The sequence below is a fragment of the Canis aureus genome, chromosome 10 (genome assembly GCF_053574225.1).
Source record: "Canis aureus isolate CA01 chromosome 10, VMU_Caureus_v.1.0, whole genome shotgun sequence".
NCBI classification, from domain to species: domain Eukaryota; kingdom Metazoa; phylum Chordata; class Mammalia; order Carnivora; family Canidae; genus Canis; species Canis aureus.
The window spans coordinates 38,578,478-38,592,173 of NC_135620.1; the positions used below are offsets into that span (position 1 = coordinate 38,578,478).

Sequence of the window (13,696 nt, forward strand, 5' to 3'; positions counted from 1 at the left end):
TACACTAGTATATCAATCAAATAATTGTTTTTGATACTTGTGCTTGTTTAAAAAGATTGTATCTCATTTATAATAATTAAAGTTTTGTAGGTTTCGTATATTGATTTTGGGCCAATTGCAGTCATATGAATTTTATTTTCTCTAGATCTAGCTTATTTTATTTGATTAACTTACTAATTTATTTTTTAAAGTGATCTCTGTGCCTAGTAGGGGCTTGAACTCACAACCGTGAGATCAAGGTCTTATGCTTTACCAACTGAGCTAAGCAGGTGCCCCTAGATCCAGCTTATTTTGGAGTTAAATGAGTAATAAACACCTATATCTGCTTAATACTTTTTATACTATAGAATCTTTTTGCCTACAGCAGAGCTAAAGTGCAAGAGACATTTATATGATATATTAATGTGAATAGCAAGCTAACTCAGTTTGTTGTGCTATTTTTGCTAATAAATAATGATAAAAGGTTTATAGTTTTAAAAATTATGAATATTGGGGTACCTGGGTGGCTCAGTTGGTTGAGAGTCTCTTGATTTCAGTTTGGGTCATGATCTCAGAGTCATGGGATGAGCTCCTGGTCAGGCTCTGTGCTGAGTGTGGTGTGTGCTTGGGATTCTCTCTCCACCCCTTCCCTCTTCCTCTGTCCCTCCCTTGCTCCCCCCCACCCCCAAAAATAAGAATATTAAAAAATACTTGGCAGGGCAGCCTGAGTGGCTCAGTGATTTAGTGCTGCCTTTGGCCCAGGATGTGATCCTGGAGACCCAGTATCAAGTCCCATGTCAGGCTCCCTGCATGGTGCCTGTGTCTCTGCCTCTCTCTCTCTCTCTCTCTCTCTCTCTCTCTGTCTCTCATTAATAAATAAATAAAATCTTTAAAAAAATACTTGGCAGATTATTGTATCATGCTTGTCATATATAAGAAATTCCATATTTCCATCACAACTTTTCATGAGTATTCTGGATTCATTTCCCACATGGATGAATTAATGCACCTATTTCTATTTATTTATTTTTCCCAGCTTTATTGAGATATAACTGACATGCAACATTGTGAAAGTTTAACTTATACAATGTGATGATTTAATGTCTTTTTAATTTTTTTTCTTTTGTTTAAGATTTTTATTTATTTATTCATGAGCAACACAGAGAGAGAGACCGAGACACAGGCAGAGGGAGAAGCAGGCTCCATGCAGGGAGCCCGACGTGGGACTCGATCCGGGGTCTCCAGGATCACGCCCCGGGTTGCAGGTGGCGCCAAACCGCTGTGCCACCAGAGCTGCCCTGTCTTTTTAAATTTAATCTCGATTATATACTAAGAATTTTCGGACCAACTGAGGCACTTGAAATAAACATAAAATGTGGAATTTAATTGTGGAATGTAGCAAATCTGAATTATGTGTCTTTCCCATTAACCTTAGAGCTCATTCCTTTCTTGATACACTCTCTTGACTGAGGGAGGCTCCTCCTCTTCATGAAAGGTCTTGAAGCTCATCAGCCACTGTCCACTTAAATCCAACGTCCACTTTAAACCTGCCAAATCCAGCTCAGTGTTTTCCTTCTCTGGTCCTTGTTTCTTAAAGTACTAGGAAAGACAACTCATAATACTGTAAGACATATTCCATTCAAAGTAATCCCACCGAAGGTTTAGACAACCAGTTAAATATATTCTTTAATCACTCTGGTTGCAGAAGCTTATATTACTTAAATGACATTCTAGGCACCATTGTAAGTCTTGCTTCATTACATTTGAGTATCTTATTTTCCTTCTCTTTTATTGCCTTTTACTTTGGTGGTTGTTTATGGCCCAGCTGGGCTTACTTGTTTCTTTATTTAAGAGTTCACTGGGTTTGTATCTGATCGTATCTTTAGTGTCACCACCTTCCTACCTCTTGCTGGTTGATTTAATATTCACAGTGACATTATCTCCAACTCTCCTGTGAGTCAATTCACATCCAACTTAGAGCAAGATACTGCATGAATTATTCACAAAACATTCCCAGTCTAAGTAGCAAAAAAAGGTTAAATTCTGGTTTTATTTTTTTTTTTTTTTGTGACTGGTTCCTCACCTTTTCCATACCATTTCCGTGTGTGTGTGTGTGTGTGTGTGTGTGTGTATTTTAGAGTGTCCTAGGTTTTACAGAATTTACTGAACCTATGCAGTTTTCTTCCCTAAATTTTATTGTTCTTCAATTTTAGGTACTAAAGACACAAGGATTTAATATTTATTTCCAAACATAATTATTTCTTAAGTCTATGGCTTCTTTCTTGAATTCATTGGAGAAGTGGGTCCAAACTTTTATATTACATCTGTCATGTGCTTAGAGTGTGTATACTTTCCTTTTCTGAGCTCAGTTGTTTCTTACTGCTTAAGTAGTAAAGGAAATTTATTAGAAGTATGTGGGAGTATCTGAAAGTACCCAAAGACAGCTGGCTTGCCCAGGGACTAAACACAGGACCTGGAGAGGCACCAGGCATTCATGCAGGCATGACTGCTCTACACTTCTTAGCTCTGCTTGTGTCTGTCCATATCCAGGTCAGCTGTCTCTGGCTCTTAGAGTATATTATAGAAAAGGCTTATCATAAAGCTCCTGAATTTGCTCTATCTCACTCCTATTTCCAGATCTCTGTGAAAATTATTAGATTGGCCTCGTTTGGATCAAATGTTCATCCTGCTGCAGTCATCTGTGATAGTTGTCCACAGCAGCCTGAGAGTAGGGATAGATGAAGTAGTTCTCAGTAAAAAGGCATCACATAAGCTAGACACACACCCCTGACATTTGTTAAGTGTACCACCTAGACGCTAATTCTTGAATTATAGAAAGTAATCATTTAACAGACAATAAGCCATATCTGGTCTCCTTCAGAAATATGTATAAGGTCGAGGCTTCATCCATATAATGGTATTTGTTCTCTTAATTGCATTTCATCTGCCATGTGCACACTTACCCACATAGCCTCTTGGGCTCCTCCTTTTATTCATTTATATTCCCTTTCCAGATATAAGGGAAATCATAAATCATTTGTAGAATTTTCTGATTCATTCATTCCTAGATAGAGATAAGTAGAAGGAATGGAACTGCCCTAGTGAGATTCAGTTTCATGCTCTTCAAAGTTGATGTGGGTATTATTTCTCCAATAAGCGTTCTTAATGTTCTCAATAATACCAGCTGTTGTGATTTCCTTACTAACATGGTCTTTAGTGAATTGCACTCTCTGGTTTGTTACAGTACATCTGTGCGACAATGGAAAATTTTCTGTAGCTACGAAATTGGGTTTGAATTTTGAGATAAGGTTTTTTAAGATATATCTATTCAGAATCTGGTGACGGCAGGTCTATGCTACATCTCCATGTAATAAGTTGCTAGAACAATGTTTTATATTCACTTATTCATTAACCTTTTCTTTGTTATCATCTTAAAATGAGAAAACACTGTTTGGGCTAACAGGAAGTAGGAAACTCTTCCACACGCTGCTTACAAATCAAGGAAAGAGGAGACTTTAAGATAAAAGTTTGGAAGATAAAGGACAGGATATAAACTATGTCATGGAGGTCAAAATTGAAATGAGTCTTTTGGAATGCACTTAGAATAGCTAATTTTTAATTATTTCAATAGATGTATTTTTGCTATCCACTTTTCCTCCATTTCAGCTACTTCTTATAGTTAACTTTCTCATTTTAGCACTTTTGAAACACTATTTACTCAGCAATTATTTCATTAGAATATATGCCTGGGAGTAGGGAGAAGAAGTAAGCTCACCCCTATTATTTGCAGGGCCTGAGGCAAGAGTACAAATGGAGACCCTCATATCATATATCTAAATGTTTAATTTTAAATTATAAATTAAATTTTAAAACTTTAACATTTTTGTTTATTTCAAATGCATTTTACAGATAAAATTAAAATTTACTTAACTCTCATGAGCCTTTTGATCAAAATAAAACTACTCTCAATTTTAGCTTTTATAGCCTTCAATGTCCCACTCACTGACGAGAGTCAGTATCACACTTCATACATGAAATGTCTAGGCCTATTCCTATATATAAAAGCAACTGAAATCATTTAATTTCATGAAATTTTATTTAACTATCACATGCAACTGTCACAAATACCACATGCCATATTTGTGGTTATCTCCAGAACTCTCTGATACCTTGAAATTTAATTTGAAGGGAAGCCAGTGTTTAGATGCTTGGTACTAATGGGAAAGGATGCTTCTTTATGCAACAATCTATTGAATTAATGCTATCTCAGAAAGGTTTGACAATTCAATTATTTTGCTTTTTCTCTTAAGCATTTTCACCCTTCAAATCCTCTCATGTTCTGAAATAGAGTTGTTCTCTGTAGCTGACAATGGCACAATCCTCAAGCTTTCAAGAAATGTGGAGACAGTCACCCTTTGTTTCATACAGGGAAAGAGATGTGAAGAGGCCTATCTCTGGGCCTGAGTGGTGTTAATCCCTAGGGAAGAGGTGGCAGATATTTCTGGTTTCAGGATGAGCAGAGTCAGCACTGAGAGCCAGACCTCCAGTAACGAACATATCCCTGGGTTCTTAAATATGTTTGTTAGCTATGTGTCTTTGGGATATATGGGACCCAGGACAGGACTCCCTTTGCTCAAGTCAAGGGCAGTCCTCGAAAGAGAAGAAGCAGCAAAGCAGGAGATAAGGGTAACCTGGCCATATCCCACTGGAACATGCTCAGTAAGGGTCCCAGTTTCTCTATGTATTATGCTCTACTGTATCTCAAGCCTAGGAGAGTGTCTGGTTCATACCCAAGAAACATTCGCTGTACGAATGCACTGCCGAATGAATGAATTGCACAGTGGTAGTGAACAATGCTTGACCATTCCAGATACTAGCTGAAAGCTCAGGGGTAATCATTCAGCTGGCATTCTCTTTTGATGCCATGGATCTTACATCACTTTTTTTCTTTCTTTTTTTGTTTAAAGATTTAGTTATTTATTCATGAGACACAGAGAGGGAGAGACATAGGCAGAGGGAGAAGCAGGCTCCCCCCAGGGAGCCCAATGTGGCACTGGATCCCTGATCCCAGGATCACACCTTGAGCTGAAGGCAGATGCTCAACAGCTGAGCCACCCAGGCATCCCCTTACTTCACTTTTTAAAGTAACAGTTGTGAAGTGACCCTCTAGGAATTTTCTCAATCATGTAAAGACTGCAAAAATGAATAGTTTGGCCACTTCCTTTCTTAAATGTGAAACTTTCTTGCCAGATTTGGACTTTTCTAGGCATCATGCTATATTGAAATTGTAGTCCAAGCTTTACTTTGATTTAGGCTGATATACTTAGTGATGCTGATAGCATGCTGCAAGAGCCTGTCTGAAAGGTGCCATATAAGCACACTGTGCTCTGCATATGTAAGTAAGGAGCTGCTCAGTTGTTTCCCTGCAGGGACAACGGTATTGTTTTTAATTGTCTATTTTAATAGGCCTGAATAAAATACTCTTCTGTTTTATTTGATCTGCATCCCCTAGTGGGATTTCTCCCTGCTTTCTTTTTACCACTGTGACAGTTTCCTATTTAGACATTTAGTTCTTTCGACAGGGGCTCTTGATTTTCAATGGCAGTGACTGTTTCTCTATCTATTGATGTTCAGTCCTAGTGGTCCCTGACCTATGGGATATTTTGCAAAAATGGGCTGAGTTTTGGGAGTCTGGGATGAATGAAAGAAATTCCATGAAAATAGAAAACAACAACAACAAAATCAAGCACAGGTTTGATTTAATTGGCTAAATGAATCTGGATTGATTTTTTTTTTCAAATGTTCCTAGCAGTAATCATAGGCAACCAGGATTAACCCTAGCTTAACCCCACCCAACCTCTACCTGGTGGATACTTTAACTAATATAGGACCATATTAGAATGGCCTTCTGGTTGGATGATTGTCTCCTAGGAGAAATATTTGGCTAATGTAGGATGATATGATGAAACATTATCAGGGCTAGGAGACAGGAGATGTGAATTTTAGTACCAGCTCTGCTGTTCCATGTCTGGCCTTTGTCGAATTATGTGGTTCCTTGTCTAAAATTATAAGCAAGTTGAACCAAGGCCCCATCCTGATTCTAGTCCTATGACTGGTGACAAAACATTCTTGGCTCAGTATATATGCAGTACTTTATTTTCATAGCAGAGGTTATAACTTCTATTTTGCATAACCTTATATATTTGAAATGATTTAAAAGATTATTTGAAGTTTGGGACGCCTGGGTGGCTCAGTGGTTGAGCATCTGCCTTTGGCTCAGGGCATGATCCCTGGGTCCTGGGGTTGAGTCCTGCATTAGGCTCTCAGTAGGGAGCCTGCTTCTCCCTCTGCCTATGTCTCTGCCTCTCTCTCCATGTCTCTCATGAATAAATAAACAAAATCTTAAAAAAAAAAAGTTTATTTGAAGTTTGAGAGGACTACCCTGAAGAATGAACCTGTGTAACTGACTGTATGCAGCCTTTGTAACTTTAACATTGAAACCTAGCTAAGAAGTAGATAGAAATTAAGAGATTTGCTTTACAAAACCTATTGGTGAATTAACTCTATTTTCTGCATATTTGTTATCCATATTGCATTTTGCTTTTCGCACTGATGGTTGGCACTTGGAAAGACAAAGGCAGGAATCCCCAAATAAAACCATGAGGTCACTGAAGTTATCTTTTGGCCTAGGGCCATTCTGTTATTCTCTCTTTCACAGACCTTCTCTTCCAGTGCCCAAGGCCTCAACCCCCCTTATCCCCCCATAACTGTCCCCATCCCACCTCTCAGGCCTAAAAGCCTCAAACCATGCTGTGCTCCAAGATCCTCCAAGCAAATTGAATGATAGCAAGTAAGAATGTTCAAAGGTCATCCTACCTTTTCCTAAAAATCTCATGAAAGAGACATGCTTACTTCTTGCTGGGATACCAGTTATAAGAACAGTAATCCTAAAGCTGCCTCTAGTCATCCTTGCTGCAGTGTGGGAAATTGGCCTGGAAATGAAACCAACATAGAGGAAAGCAGAGCCAAGAGATGGAGAGTGATGACTAGTTTCTAATTATATGGTGTTTGTTAATACTTTTAAAATGTTTATTCATTTAAGTAATATCTATACCCAGTATGGGGCTCAAACTCCCCACCCTGAAATCAAGAGTTATGTGCTCAAAAAAAAAAAAAAAAAAAAAAAAAGAGTTATGTGCTCTTCCAACTGAGCCAACCAGGTGCCCCTAATGATATGTTTGAACTCTGGAGCAGCTATGACTGAAACTTCACTGATTCTTTGAAATTCCCAGTTATGTGAGTCTATAAATAGCCATATATTCTAATTCAAGTTGAATTTCTTTTGCTTGCATATAAACATTCCTAATGCAATTTCTTAAATTCGCTTTATTGTCATGATTGACTCATTTTTAATTACCTTCTTTACATCTCAGAAGAAATCCCACTGGAAGCTCATCTCTTCTCCACAGTTATCCACCTGTTTCTCCCCCTTATTTATAGGCATATCCATCCCTGGTTATCCAGGATAGTACCTTAACCTATTTTCTGCCTTTTCTCTCTACAACCAGTTGTCAAATCCTATAAATTCTACCATTTAAACATCTCCTGGACCCATCTCCTCTAATTAGTCCTTCCTTCTTGGATGCATTTTCTATACTTCAGTTAGTTCTGAAAAAGGAGAAGGAAATTTGAGCATCCTCTCTCTACTCTGCATCAGCCCAAAGAAAGGGGGATGTATTTAATCATGTAAGAACCCCCTTCCCTAGGTCTTCCCCACTGGAGAAGGAGTGATTGTTAGGATAGTCAGAGGACACTCTATGGGAACATATTTTGCTTATGGACCAAGTGATCGTGCCTAAATCAACTCTGCTTTGTTCTTATCCTGGGTCTGTGAGCCATGGGCCCTCTCTGCAGTTTTCCATGCTCCATTTGTCACCTCACTTGGTCAGTGTCTGCCTCCTTCTCTGATCCTATGTCTCCACCTCTAAGTGGTTAGGTCAGCTGGGTCTGATCCTTTCCATTAACCTAGAATAAACTCTAAACTTGTTTTTTTAAAGATTTTATTTATTCACAAGAAACATACAGAGAGAGGCAGAGACACAGGAAGAGGGAGAAACACGCTCCCCACAGGGAACCCGTCGTGGGACTCCAACCCGGGACTCCAGGATCATGACCTGAGTCGAAGGCAAATGCTTAACCATTGAGCCACCCAGGCATCCGACTCTAAATTTATTTGTATGTCAGTAAACGTCACTACAACTTATTTCTCTGATTATATTTCCTATTTATTTCCCTGTATGCAGTCTGCCCCATAGCTATCCATTGGAGTACTTTCCGTTCTTCATGATACCAAACACACATATGTTTCTGTGTCTCTCCTACTCTTCCTCCTTCTTCCTAGACTTTTTTTTTTTTTCACCATCCCATCTTTCCCCATGTTTCAAAGACCTGGTTTAAAATTCACCTTCTTCATGAAGTCTTCCTCAAGTCTTAACAATGAGAATTATTTATCTATAGGGAACCTGAGCAGCTCAGTCAGTGATGTGTCTGACTCTTGATTTCAGCTCAGGTCTTGATTTCATGGTTGTGAGTTCAGTCCCCACATTGGGATCCATGCTGAGTGTGGAGCCTACTTAAATTAAAAACAAAAACAAAGGGCAGCCCAGATGGCTCAGTGGTTTAGCGCGGCCTTCAGCCCAGGGCGTGATCCTGGAGACCTGGGATCCAGTCCCACATCAGGCTCCCAGTATGGAGCCTGCTTCTCCCTCTGCCTGTGTCTCTGCCCCTCTCTCTCTCTCTCTGTCACTCATGAATGAAAAAATAAAATCTTTAAACAAACCAACCCCCCCTCCGAAAAACCCCAATAATTATCTAGTCAACTAATATTTCACATGGGAGCCAAGAATACTCAAAGGGGATAGTCTTTATTGATAGTCTCTTCAATAAATGGAATTAGGAAAATTGAATAGTCACACTTAAAAGAATAAAACTGGACCCCTAACTTGTACCATCCACAAAAATTAACTTGAAATGAATTCAATGTAAAACCTGAAACCCTAAAACTCCTAAAAGAAAACATAGGGGGAAAGCTCCGTGACTTTGGTTTTGGCAATGACTTTTTGGATATGACACCTAAAACAAAGGCAACAAAAGCAAAAATAAACAAGTGGGACTCCATCAAACTTAAAAGCTTCTTCCCAGCAAAAGAAACAACAAAATGAAAAGATAGCTTATGGAATGGGAGAAAATATTTGCAAACTATCTGATATTTACTCCGTATCTATCTGATAAGGGATAAATATCCGACAACTAACTCAATAGCAAAACAAAACAAAACAAAAACAAACATTTCAACTAAAAAATAAGCAGAAAACCTGAACAGACATTTTTCCAAAGAAAATATAGAGATGGCCCACAGATAGGGAAAAGGAGATCAACATTACTAATCAGGGAAATGCAAATCAAAGCCACAATGAAATAACACCTCACACCTGTTGAATGGCTATTATCAAAAAGATAAGAGATAACGAATACTGGCAAGGATGTGGAGAAAAGGGAGTGAATCCTTGTATACTGTTAATGAGAATGTAAATTGATATAGCCACTGTGGAAAAACAGTATGGAGGTCCTAAAAAAAAAAAAAAGAAAAAAAAAAAAAGAATGACTATGATGGAACAACATTGTGATCTTCAAAATGAAATAACTGGGTTTTTTTTTTAAATAACTGTTTTGAAGAGCTATCTCAACCCCCATGTTGATTGCAACATTATTTACAGTAGCCATGACATGAAAACAATCTAAGTGTCAGTGGATGAATGGATTTAAAAAATGTGATACACATACACACACAGTGAAATATTATTCTGCCATAAAAAGAAGGTAATTCTACCATTTGCAATAATGTAGATGAACTTTGAGGGTGTTATGCTAAATGAAATAGACAAAGAAAGACAAATGTTATATGATTTCACTTATGTGTGGAATCTAACAAAGCATAACTCACAGAAACACAGCAGACTGTAGTGCCAGAGGCAGGGGCCAGTGTCAGGGAGATGGTGAAGATGGTCAAAGGATATAAACTCCAGTTATAATGAATAAATTCTGGGGATGTAAAGTACAGCACGATGACTATAGTAAACAGTACTCTATTGTATACTTGAAAGTTGCTCACAGAATAGAGGGTAATAGTTCTCACAATAAACAAAAGGTAACAGTGAGGTGATGGATGTGTTCATTAATCTTATTGTGGTAATTGTTTTGCAATATGTACATATATCAAATAACCACATTGTACACCTCAAATGTACACAACATTATATGTAGATTACATCTCCATAAAGCTGGAACAGCCTAGGGCACCTTGTTCTTACTTTCTTTAAATTATACTTAGGTTCTATGTTGTTTTCCACTTTTTGGTGTCCGTATTAGTGTTTCATACAAGAACATAAATCTGTGAGGATCTATTAATGTTTTTACTGCTTCATCCATAGTATATCAGGGCCTTGCATAAAATAGGTGTTTAATAAAAATTTTTTCTCAGAGATCCAGTGGAAAACCAAGTTGGCTATGGGATTGGTGCATGTTGGTTTTGCCTGCTTCCTAGCCAATTATTATTTCCATAATTGATATCTTATCTACCTCTCCTGCCCTATCTACACCCTAATCCATCCCCAGTGCCTCCCTTCAAGCTTAACAGAGCTACACTTTTCCTCAAATTGCAGTGACATTTCATGACATTGTGCCTTTACTACCTTTTTCTTGAATGCTTTTCTTATTCCCATCAGCATGGCATTCCTGTTTATCTGTCAGTATATGTTACTTCTTTTTAAAGAATTTCCTGACTGTCTCACCACCCACTTCCACCATCCAGAAAGAATTGGCCCCTTTCCATTCTCCCCCTTAGACTTTGTATTGACTGCTTTTACAGAACATATGTGGGTTTTTTTTTTTCATAATTTCCCCTTTTACATTCATCTCTCTCCTCTTACCATATTATAGTTCCTTAGGGGCAGGTCCCTTTCTCTTCTTATCTTTGGATACCAACTGCCCCTTCAAAGTGTGAGGTGTACATGTTGCCTATATTATATTTAGAGATTTCTCTCAAGTCAACGAGAATATAAGGTCTTTGAGGGCAAGAAGTATGACTAATTCATATTTATACTATTTCATTTCTACCCAATAAGTGTTTGAAGAATGAATAAATAAAGGACTATTCCCAGACCCAGACCAGGTGACCTTGGGATTAAAAGAAATTGACCCGGGATCCCTGGGTGGCGCAGCGGTTTGGCGCCTGCCTTTGGCCCAGGGCGCGATCCTGGAGACCCAGGATCGAATCCCACATCAGGCTCCCGGTGCATGGAGCCTGCTTCTCCCTCTGCCTGTGTCTCTGCCTCCCCCTCTCTCTCTGTGTGACTATCATAAATAAATAAAAATTAAAAAAAAAAAAAAAAAGAAATTGACCCATTTAGGCAAGCATAATAATTTCTAGGGTTTATCTGGAGTTGGCCTGGCCTTTTTCCTTTAAGGAAGACTTTTGTTTTATTTTATTTTTAAAGATTTATTTATTCATGAGGGATGCAGAGAGAGAGGCAGAGACACAGGCAGAGGGAGAAGCAGGCTCCATGCAGGGAGCCCGATGCGGGACTGGATCCTGGGGCTCCAGGACCATACCCTGAGCCGAAGGCAGACGCTCAACCGCTGAGCCACCCAGGCGTCCTAAGGAAGACTCATTTTAGATCCCACCTATTCTCTTATGCTCTTTTCAACAATCCTCCATACATACTTATCCAAGTTGGCAAGAGAAATACTTTTAAAATCTCCCAGGGTGGTGGGGTAGATGGGCAAATTCCATCTTTATTGCTGGACTTTCTTACAGCGGCTTCTGGTTCATTTTACTACTTCACAATCTTTGGCTTCCTGCCTTCCTGTTTTGGCTTCCACAGCTTGACTTCTGGGTTTAGCCCAGTCTTCTAATTTATGCCTCCATTCACCCTTCTCCCATTCAATATTTTATATCCCTCAGCTTCACAATATTCAGCCAAGTATAAGAAGTACTTTTTCCCCATGCCCTACAGTGGTAAGAAGGGACCACTTGGGTCCTGCTGAGTTCTTGCCTGACTCCCACCCAAAAGAGAAAAAGGACCCATCAGAACCCTCAATTCTCTGAGGCCTTAGCTCACTGAGAAGTCATTTCAATCTGGTTAGTCACCTGAATTGGATTTGAGTAGGATGAAGACATTGGTTTTTTCTTGTTCTACACATAGGATGGGTTAACTTTATTACACATATTGGTGAGCAGTAACATTCTGGCCTGGTAAGTCACCTGAATTGGATTTTATGAGTCATTGTTGTTGCTCTGCTGGTGTAGGGTGGGTTAACTTTATTAAACATATTGATGTGATGTAAATATGCATTACTCCTTAGAAACCATCAGTTTGCCAAGTCATACTGAGTCATTCATCTGGAGGACAGCCGAAGGGGTTAATTAAAAACAGCTGCATCTAATCATACTGGTGTATACTCCTTAGAGGACATGGGAAAGACAGTACAAAAAAAAAAAAAAAAAAAAAGCCTTCTATGGAGAGAGATCTCTAAAAGCCAAGGTGAGTGTGGTAGAGTCTGGATGCTCTGAGAATCAGAAAAGAATCAGATCTGCTAATTAAAGTGGGTTGTAGTTAAGTATAAAAGTCATCACAATGTGGCAAACAAGAACACATTGAGATTGAAGAGCAAAGCATGTAAGTTAGTTCTATAAAGTATGAACAGTGTATCTTTTCTATTTAAAATATTCCTTTTTGGAAGGGAGAAGAAATGTGTGGGAAATATCAGAAAGGGAGACAGAACGTAAAGACTGCTAACTCTGGGAAACGAACTAGGGGTGGTAGAAGGGGAGGAGGGCGGGGGGTGGGAGTGAATGGGTGACGGGCACTGGGGTTATTCTGTATGTTAGTAAATTGAACACCAATAAAAAATAAATTAAAAAAAATAAAAAATAATTCCTTTTTTGTTCTTTCTGTAACTTGGTACTCCTTATCTTGCCTAATTTTAAAGTTAATTTGGAAAAATGTGAAATAACTAAAATTGAAATTATGGGGACGCCTGAATGGCTCAGTGGTTGAGGGTCTGCCTTCAGCTCAGGTCGTGATCCCGGGATCTGAGGTCGAGTCCCACATTAGGCTCCCTGCATGGAGCCTATTTCCCCCTCTGCCTCTGTCTCTGCCTTGCTCTCTCTGTGTGTCTCTCATGAATAAATAAATAAAATCTTTTAAAAAATTTTTAATTGAAATTATGGGTTTTTTCTTGTGCTTTTCAGTATAAAGAGTATGCATCTATCATTTCTATAAGTAAAAAAGAGTGAATTTACCAACTATAATAATTATATGCTACTGTATCAAAGTATAAATCTGAATTGCCTTGGCATTTCTCAGTTTTTCACCCACAAAGTGTTAAGTTTCTATACTTTGCTGTAACATCCAAACAGAAACTATATATGGTTTTCTGTCTGGCTTCCCCTATAATTTAACCTGTACTGCCTACTACTCTTTGCTCAGGGAAGCCAAATAAAGCTATTCATGTTAATGTGGCTACTGATTAAACCAAAGTTTATCCCATTTATAGATTGCCAGGTGACCCATGTAATCATGGCATTTGGTTGGGGAAGGTCCTCAGTCTAACTAAAGCAACTAATGTTTCTCTCAGATTTGGAGCTAGAGAATAT

The 13,696-nt window shown here is 38.6% G+C and overlaps 1 long non-coding RNA gene across 6 annotated transcripts in view; it reads left to right on the forward strand.

Moving 5' to 3' along the window:
• LOC144322242 (uncharacterized) overlaps positions 1-12,860 on the forward strand; it is a 76,798-nt gene extending 63,938 nt beyond the window's left edge. For 4 of the 6 annotated variants that reach the window (XR_013387833.1, XR_013387830.1, XR_013387831.1 and 1 more), the window contains one exon: positions 1,112-1,365. This is a non-coding gene — a long non-coding RNA (uncharacterized LOC144322242). Of the gene's footprint in view, positions 1-1,111; positions 1,366-12,402 lie in introns of those variants that run through there. The other 2 variants (XR_013387834.1, XR_013387832.1) reach the window with 1 other exon arrangement.
• Positions 12,861-13,696: the final 836 nt, after the last annotated feature.